The sequence below is a fragment of the Podarcis cretensis genome (assembly GCF_951804945.1).
Source record: "Podarcis cretensis genome assembly, chromosome: 13".
Taxonomy (NCBI): domain Eukaryota; kingdom Metazoa; phylum Chordata; class Lepidosauria; order Squamata; family Lacertidae; genus Podarcis; species Podarcis cretensis.
The window spans coordinates 33227607-33237114 of record NC_137182.1 but is presented as its reverse complement, the minus strand read 5'-3'; positions in this window follow the sequence as shown (position 1 = coordinate 33237114).

Here is a 9508-nt window from a genome sequence, read left to right as displayed (position 1 = left end):
AAGTTAAGTTCTCCCCTTCAAGGCAACAGTGTCTCTCACTCATTTCTTGGTTTGTGGTCAAGTAAAGCGTGTGATCCCCTTCATGGATCACTGCCTTGCCGTGGCGAAGGGGCTTGAAGAACTCAGAGAAGCTATGAACTATGCCGAGCAGGGCACCCAAGATGAACAGGTCATAGTGGAGAGTTTTGACCAAACGTGATCCACCTGGAGGAGGAACCGGCAAGCCACTCCAGTATCCCTGCCAAGAAAACTCCATGGACAAAGACAACAGGCATATAAAAGTTATGACGCTGGAAGATGAGCCCCTCAGGTCGGAAGGCGTCCAACATGCTACTGGGGAAGAGCGGAGGGCAAGTACAAGTAGATCCAGAGCTGATGAAGCGGCTGGGCCAAAGCCGAAAGGACGCTCAGTTGCGGATATGCCTGGAAGCGAAAGGAAAGTCCAATGCTGTAAAGAAAAATATTGCATAGGAACCTGGAATGTAAGAACCATGAACATGGGTAAGTTGGAGGTGGTCAAAAATGAGATGGCAAGAATAAATATTGACATCCTGGGCATCAGTGAACTAAAATGGACGGGAATGGGTGAATTCAGTTCGGATGACCATCATATCTACTACTGTGGGCAAGAAACCCGTAAAAGAAATGGAGTGGCCCTCATAGTCAACAAAAGAGTGGCAAAAGCTGTACTGGGATGCAATCTCAAAAATGATAGAATGATCTCGATACGAATCCAAGGCAGACCTTTTAACATCACAGTAATCCAAGTTTATGCACCAACTACTGGTGCTGAAGAAACTGAAATTGACCAATTCTATGAAGACTTACAACACCTTATAGAAGTGACACCAAAGAAGGATGTTCTTCTCATTATAGGGGATTGGAATGCTAAAGTAGGGAGTCAAGAGATAAAAGGAACAACTGGCAAGTTTGGTCTTGGAGATCAAAACGAAGCAGGGCAAAGGCTAATAGAGTTCTGTCAAGAGAACAAGCTGGTCATCACAAACACGCTTTTCCAACAACACAAGAGACGACTCTACACATGGACATCACCAGATGGGCAGCATCGAAATCAGATTGATTATATTCTCTGCAGCCAAAGATGGAGAAGCTCTATACAGTCAGCAAAAACAAGACCTGGAGCTGACTGTGGCTCAGATCATCAGCTTCTTATAGCAAAATTCAAGCTTAAACTGAAGAAAGTAGGAAAAACCACTGGGCCGGTAAGATACAATCTAAGTCAAATCCCTTATGAATACACAGTGGAAGTGAGGAACAGGTTTAAGGATTTAGATTTGGTGGACAGAGTGCCTGAAGAACTATGGATGGAGGCTCGTAACATTATACAGGAGGCAGCAACGAAAACCATCCCAATGAAAAGGAAATGCAAGAAAGCAAAGTGGATGTCCAATGAGGCCTTACAAATAGCCGGGGAGAGAAGGCAAGCAAAATGCAAGGGAGATCGTGAAACATACAGGAAATTGAATGCAGATTTCCAAAGAATAGCAAGGAGAGACAAGAAGACCTTCTTAAACAAGCAATGCAAAGAAATAGAGGAAAGCAATAGAATGGGAAGAACCAGAGATCTGTTCAAGAAAATTGGAGATATGAAAGGAACATTTCGTACAAAGATTTCCATAATAAAGGACAAAAGTGGAAAGGACCTAACAGAAGCAGAAGACATCAAGAAGAGGTGGCAAGAATACACAGAGGAATTATACCAGAAAGAAACGGATGTCTCATATACCCCAGGTAGTGTGGTTGCTGACCTTGAGCCAGACATCCTGGAGAGTGAAGTCAAATGGGCCTTAGAAAGCACTGCAAATAACAAGGCCAGTGGAAGTGATGGTATTCCAGCTGAACTATTTAAAATTTTAAAAGATGATGCTGTTAAGGTGCTACACTCAATATGCCAGCAAGTTTGGAAAACTCAGCAGTGGCCAGAAGATTGGAGAAGATCAGTCTACATCCCAATCCCAAAGAAGGGCAGTGCCAAAGAATGCTCCAACTATCGCACAATTGCACTAATTTCTCACGCTAGCAAGGTAATGCTTAAAATTCTACAAGGAAGGCTCAAGCAGTATGTGGACCGAGAACTCCCAGAAGTGCAAGCTGGATTTAGAAGAGGCAGAGGAACCAGAGACCAAATTGCAAACATGCGCTGGATTATGGAGAAAGCTAGAGAGTTCAAGAAAGACATTTACTTCTGCTTCATTGACTATGCAAAAGCCTTTGACTGTGTCGACCATGGCAAACTATGGCAAGTTCTTAAAGAAATGGGAGTGCCTGATCACCTCATCTGTCTCCTGAGAAATCTCTATGTGGGACAAGAAGCTACAGTTAGAACTGGATATGGAACAACTGACTGGTTCAAAATTGGGAAAGGAGTACGACAAGGCTGCATTTTGTCTCCCTGCTTATTTAACTTATATGCAGAATTCATCATGCGAAAGGCTGGGCTGGATGAATCCCTAGCCGGAATTAAGATTGCCGGAAGAAATATCAACAACCTCAGATATGCAGATGACACAACCTTGATGGCAGAAAGTGAGGAGGAATTAAAGAACCTTTTATTGAGGGTGAAAGAGGAGAGTGCAAAATATGGTCTGAAGCTCAACATCAAAAAAACGAAGATCATGGCTACTGGTCCCATCACCTCCTGGCAAATAGAAGGGGAAGAAATGGAGGCAGTGAGAGATTTTACTTTCTTGGGCTCCATGATCACTGCAGATGGTGACAGCAGCCACGAAATTAAAAGACGCCTGCTTCTTGGGAGAAGGGCAATGACAGGCCTAGACAGCATCTTGAGAAGTAGAGACATCACCTTGCCAACAAAGGTCCGTATAGTTAAAGCTATGGTTTTCCCAGTAGTGATGTATGGAAGTGAGAGCTGGACCATAAAGAAGGCTGATCGCCGAAGAATTGATGCTTTTGAATTATGGTGCTGGAGGAGACTCTTGAGAGTCCCATGGACTGCAAGAAGATCAAACCTCTCCATTCTGAAGGAAATCAGCCCTGAGTGCTCACTGGAAGGACAGATTGTGAAGCTGAGGCTCCAGTACTTTGGCCACCTCATGAGAAGAGAAGAATCCCTGGAGAAGACCTTGATGTTGGGAAAGATGGAGGGCACAAGGAGAAGGGGGCGACAGAGGACGAGATGGTTGGATAGTGTTTTCGAGGTTACCAGCATGAGTCTGACCAAGCTGCGGGGGGCAGTGGAGGACAGGAGTGCCTGGCGTTCTCTGGTCCATGGGGTCACGAAGAGTCGGACACGACTAAACGACTAAACAACAACAACAAAGCGTGTGATTCATAAATGCACTTCTGAAACAGAATTTCATTGTCTGTCTGAAGTCTGGTTCCTGCATATAGGAAAGTGTCAATTAAGCTTTCTGGTAAATACAAGGATTTGTATGCTGATCTTTACTGCAACTGTTAGGGGTCAGGATATTTGCTATACCTTCCAGGTCATGTCTTAGATAGGAGCTTGTACCAGGGTCACAGATACTTCATGAGAGATATATTTTATATTAAACCAATGCTAGCTGCACTAATGCCATAATCTATTGGTTTTCAACCAGTGTACCATCTATTGGTTGGAATACTTTTATTCTTTTAATCTAGAGGGGAGAAAGTCTTTTGGATATTGAAAAGTAAAATTGATTTTGGTAGGGAGGAAAGCTGCATGCAACTGGAAGCAAGTGTTCCATGCACATTTTAAAACACTGTATTGAGCTTGTTGATAAGGGATACACAAATTCAATAAATTATGTCTTGTGGTAAGCTTTATATATGGAATCACTCTTGTCTGAAAATCATACTTGGGCCCCCTTACATGGATGGTCTTCCCCTGTCCACATATGTCTCAAAATATTAATTAATTAATTAATTACAATGGAACTATGCACACTGAATAAGCACTGTAGAAGCCCTACTGTGATGAAAACAAGAAGGTTAAAAATTGCAGGCCTAGCAACTTGAAATGTTATCAGTTGCCACTGATTGTAACTTTCTGTAATTAATTCTAATTCTAGGTATCTGATTATACAGTGGCACTTCGGGTTACATATGCTTCAGGTTACAGACTCCACTAACCCAGAAATAGTACCTCGGGTAAAGAACTTTGCTTCAGGATGAGAACAGAAATCATGCAGCAGCAGTGCAGTGGCAGCAGGAGGCCCCATTAGCTAAAGTGGTGCTTCAGGTTAAGAACAGTTTCAGGTTAAGAATGGACCTCCAGAACAAATTAAGTACTTAAGCCGAGGTACCACTGTAATTAAAATAGATGTCAGTAATAATACAGAGGAGGGGAAGTACAATATACGGTTTGCACCAGAGTTAGGGATAGTGAGAGTTCTGAATGTCTGACCAACACTTTTAAGCTGGGCACTGTTGATAAGTGTCTTAGGTTCTCCAACAACCACTGTAGGATCTGCAAATCAGCAGTGTTTTCCCTTACCAAGATTTGGGTGAGATGGAGTTATTGGAGATGGCTGGTGCAGAGTTCCTTCAGTGTCTAAATTGCTAACCCTGATCTGACTCCAGACCAAACTTTCAAATTTCCAATGGTCTTCCCTTGCATTTGTCATTCCACTGCCACACACACTTAGCTGGGCCAATAAGAAGAGGATAAGGAGATCTGAGATGTGACAAACATGTTTTCTTCAGTAGTGCTACAGTGAACCCACATCTGGGAAATTACTGGCTTCCTTTGTAATTATCAAAATGATTGTGATTAATGTTAATTTACTATATGTCGCCCTGAAGCTCCAGCGGTCACTAGCTCAGTTTGTGATTAAGGCTGGATGATCATTTTTAAAATGTGCTGCATTCTGAATTGGACCTAGGGGCTAAGAAGGGCATCAATCAGATCTCAGTAATGTTATATTTTATAACTGAGGACTCAAGGAGCAGCTGTTCAAAACCTGGCTGAGATAATGTGACAACAAAGGCATTTCTGCCAAGGGCGCAAATTTGCCCTCAGCATGGTGATATTAGCAGTGTTGCTAGCAGCGCTGCTTCCTCCTTCAGTGTGCCAGCAGCGTCCTCTTAAATGTGCCATCAGTGAGCCCATCCCTATTCCTCACAAATATTATCAACTAGGTGATTTCATCATCGGAGGCATTGCTTCTCAAATGATCCTGCTTTCTGAAGAGAAAACTTTCGAAAAAGGCCCCATTCAACAACAGAATCGAGAACCTGTGTAAGGATGCTCCCTTGTTGGTTATTTGCTTTTGTGTAAGGGGAAAAAATGTGTAAAGAACATTTTAGGAAATATATAATCTGACATGTGGTGCTTACAACAAATTGTGCCAGAAATATGGAGGGGTCGTGTTCAGAGTTCCAGCCTTCCAGTTATTTTGGTTAGAGCACAGTGCTGACAACGCCAAGGTGGTAGGTTCAGTCCCCATATAGGACAGCTGCATATTCCTGCATTACAGGGAGTTGGGCTAGATGATCCTCAGGGTCCCTTCCAACTCTATGATTCTATGAAAAATGCTTCTGCACAATATTCTAGTTCATTCTCCCTCCCACTGCTCCTTTCCACTGGATTACAGGTGTTCCATAAATACATTAGTTTAGGAGACTAGCAGCAGGAATAATTTGTACAGACGGGAACTGGGATGGTATTTCCAATTGTCTTGTTTCTCACTACAAAAATGAATTCCAAGCTACAGCTGAGATATATCCCCTCCATTGAAATAGTAATAAAGAACAATACTGTAGTTAAAAAGCAAACAAACCCTACATTCTGGAAATGTGGAAGGAAATCATGGGGAACATGCATTTCCTTTCCTTTAGCTAAGTAACTACACAGAGCATCAACCTCTTCAAAGAATGGCTCCTTCCTTGTGTGCCTGCCTTGAAATACAACACATGGACTTAAACTTGTGGGGAGGGTGGAATTCCTTTTAATATTCTAATGGTAGCCCATCCCCATCAAAACCACATTTCAACTTTCCTTTGGACATGGGTGTGCATGTTCATTTTTTAAAAAAATTTTTTTATTGGATTTTCACATTTTATAGACACAGACACACACACACAAAAAAAGACAAAGACAACACATATATAATTTCATATCCTTACTTTCCTAACCCCACTTCTTGACCTCCCCCCACCCCCCCTTCATACATCCTAATTCAATTGAATTAGCTCAGCAAGCTCATATCTCTCATCCTTTACATATTGTTGTTATATATATATATTTTTAAAAAAACTTAATTCTTATTACTTGGCCAAATTTTACTTATCCAATTTTCTTATAAATATTAAATCCTTTTCTAAGGTCGACCCAAATTCCTTCCACGAATTTCCCCCTTTTTATCTTAAAAATAGGTCATAATAATCAAACACAAAGGTCATAAAAATTTTAAAATTCTTTCTCCCCCCCCCTCCCCGGTTTCTGTCCCTTCCCTAATAAATGTCCACAAAAACAGTTTTTAGCCTGGATTCCTCACATCTGAGGCCTTCAAGTCTCTGTCAGTCTCTCTGTGCCGATTTTGTTGGTAACCCTCTTTGTTGGTCATCGGGTCTTGAAGGAGCTCTAGCACAGTCCCATCAGATTTTCTTCCATCCAAAATACTTGATAGCAGCTGCTGTGAAAGGTCAACTGATCTCCCATACTCAAAGAGGAAGCCCCAATCATATTTCTTATTTCTTTTAAATTCAGATATTCCAAGTGTTCCGGGGGCTTCCTCCCTCCTCTTTCGCATCTTTCGCAGATTTATGATCCAAAGGTCTTCTTCTTTATGTTCTAGCAATGTAGGCTTCTGGTTGGTACTCTCCGTCTGTACTTGCTCCACTCCTTCTTCCCTCTCCTCCAGTTCCAAAGATGTCTCTTCTAATTCAGCTGCAGATTTTTTTCCAGTCAAATCCTTTGTGCATTGAGCAGAGTTACTTGTTTTAGAGTTCAAGGTTATAAGTTGTTTATTCATAGCCATACTCTGCTCCTGCAGTATTCCCACGAGAAAAAACATTCTTTCTATCTCTGCCTGTAATTTTCCATCTGCAGCCATTGTAATGTTTCAGTGTTTCCCCTAGGGGGATTCTGGTTACTTAATAGTCCTTTCCCAACAGTCCGTTACTTTGTTATTTCACTACTTTATTCCCAACCACTTTGATTCAAGTGTAACAAATTTAGTCCAGAGAGGTGTTAAATAATAAGATTTTTAACTTTCACTGCCCGTTTGACAGCTCCTTTGACAGCTGTCAAACTCCTTGTTCCTTTTTCTCCAGCTCACATACAGGACACTCCCGGGTCCGGGGGGGGGGGGGTTAGACAAAAACTTCTAAGATTCCGCTCTTACTCTCCAGCACAAATCTTCTTCTGTCAAATTCATGGAAATATTATCTTTTAAGACACACCGAAAAGAAAGAACTCTCCACCTTAGTTTTCCGATCCTTGCTTTAAATCTTCTGTAGGTGGGGGGTGTGTGTGCGGACTTCCCTTTAGCACATCCCCTGGTCGTACCGAATTCAAAGGTAAAAGTTTTAGAGTCCAAATTCCATTCTACTCATGGGTTAATTAAAGTCCAAATTTCAGGGAAAAAAGTCAGCGCTCTCCGGCCATGGCTCGCGGCTTCACTCCACTGCAGTAGCGGTCCACTCACAGCACCACGCCGCTCCCCGTACCCTCTCCACAGCCTTTAAAAAGGCTCTTCGTGGGTCGGGGGGGCGCTTAAGGTGCCCGCCGAGTCACCAAGTCCGCAGGCTTCCGCGCCTGCAGTTTCTGAGGGTCCCCGCGTCGCCGTCGCGGTAGAACCCTTCTCCAGTGGAGCCGATTCCCTCCGGAGCTCGGAGGGAATCCGCCATTAACCAGATCACGCTAACCCGGAAGCCCTGGGTTTGCATGTTCATGAATGGCTCAGCAAGACCTACTCATGCAATGGAACCAATGCTACGTAGAAAAATGAAACAGCTCTTTCTGCATACTTCCTTGAAGTGTGTTCAATTTTGTCCATCATATTATTGTCCAATGCTGTTTTAAATAAATCTGATAAATGAATTATCTGCAGCAATGGGGTGGTATTGGTGTCCTACTCCAAAGCAGACGATCTTGGTGGCATGCAAAACAGCAGTAATTGTTTTATCAAGAGTGAAATGCACCTTTGAGATAACCTGTCATTGTCATTGTAGCTTTCTGACTAAACATTACCAGCATGTCTTGGCCTTGGCCTTTGCAGTAAAGGAGATCAATGAAAACCGCCAGATCTTACCCAATGTCACCCTGCGGTTCCACATCTATGACAGCTATTTCAGTACAATGTGGACCTGTCATGCAACCATCGAGTTTCTTTCCACACTGAACAGATTTAAGCCCAACTACAAATGTGACACTCAGAGTAATCTGGTCGCTGTCATTGGGGGACTTAGCTCTGAAACTTCTCTACACATTGCAAGCATCCTGCAAATCTACAAGATTTCACAGGTAAGAAGAGAAGGGGATATTAACAAATTTCACCATTTGCTTGCCTTTTACAATTTGGTTATGGGGGTCTGAAACAAGAGTGAATGAAATGAGCAGGATGAGAATGATGCAAAACAGTCATCATAGTTCATTCCTACATGGGAAACTCTGTTCTTCTTATTTATTCATTGCCCCCCGCCCCAAAAAGGAAAAAAACAAAAGATCACACTGATTTGAATTAGTGTGCATTGGCCAATTTACATGTATAGATGTAAATTGAGAAACAATTACTATAAAAGAAATAAAAATACAACTGAAAAGTCAGTGACCAGCTCCCCTGTCTAACTTGATAGACTGCAAGTCCCATGTTCTCTCTTCTGTTCCTTATAAGATGAACAAGCCTAGGTGAACTTCAGGCTTGTACACATACCTCTTTTCCTCCTGGACAGCTCATGAAAGTAGGAATCTGGATGCTATCATAGCCATTTTTGCTTAACCAAAACTGATCGTATTATCCAAACCAATATTGAACCAATATTGAACAAAACGTTCCAGATAACAACTCTTATTAGCGGCATACACAGAATGAGATTTCATTTTGCATTTTTAATGTTTTTCTGACTCTCCACCACTTTTTCCTTTTTCTCTCCTCCTCACTTTCATCATTAGCTTTCGTATGGCTCTACTTCAGCAATGAATGAGAAAACCCAAGTTTTTCCCACTTTCCAGATGGTCCCCAAGGAAGCCCATCAATATATGGGGATTCTGCAGTTACTTCTGCATTTCAGGTGGATCTGGATTAGCATCCTTGCTGTGGATGATGATGATGGAGAAAGATTTTTGCAAATTGCACTCCCATTATTTTTACAGAAGGGCATTTGTTTTGATTTCATCAACAGACTCCCTAGGTTCACTTTTATCTCTAAAGCTTTGAATACAGCAGACTTGCTTCAGGGAATATATGAAGTTATTATGAAGAGAAAAGCGAATGTACTGGTGTTTTATGGAGAAATCCAGGCCATAATCCTTTGGAGAACATTCCTATACATCCCAGTGACAGTTAATCCTAAAGGTAAAGTATGGATTATGTCAGCCCAA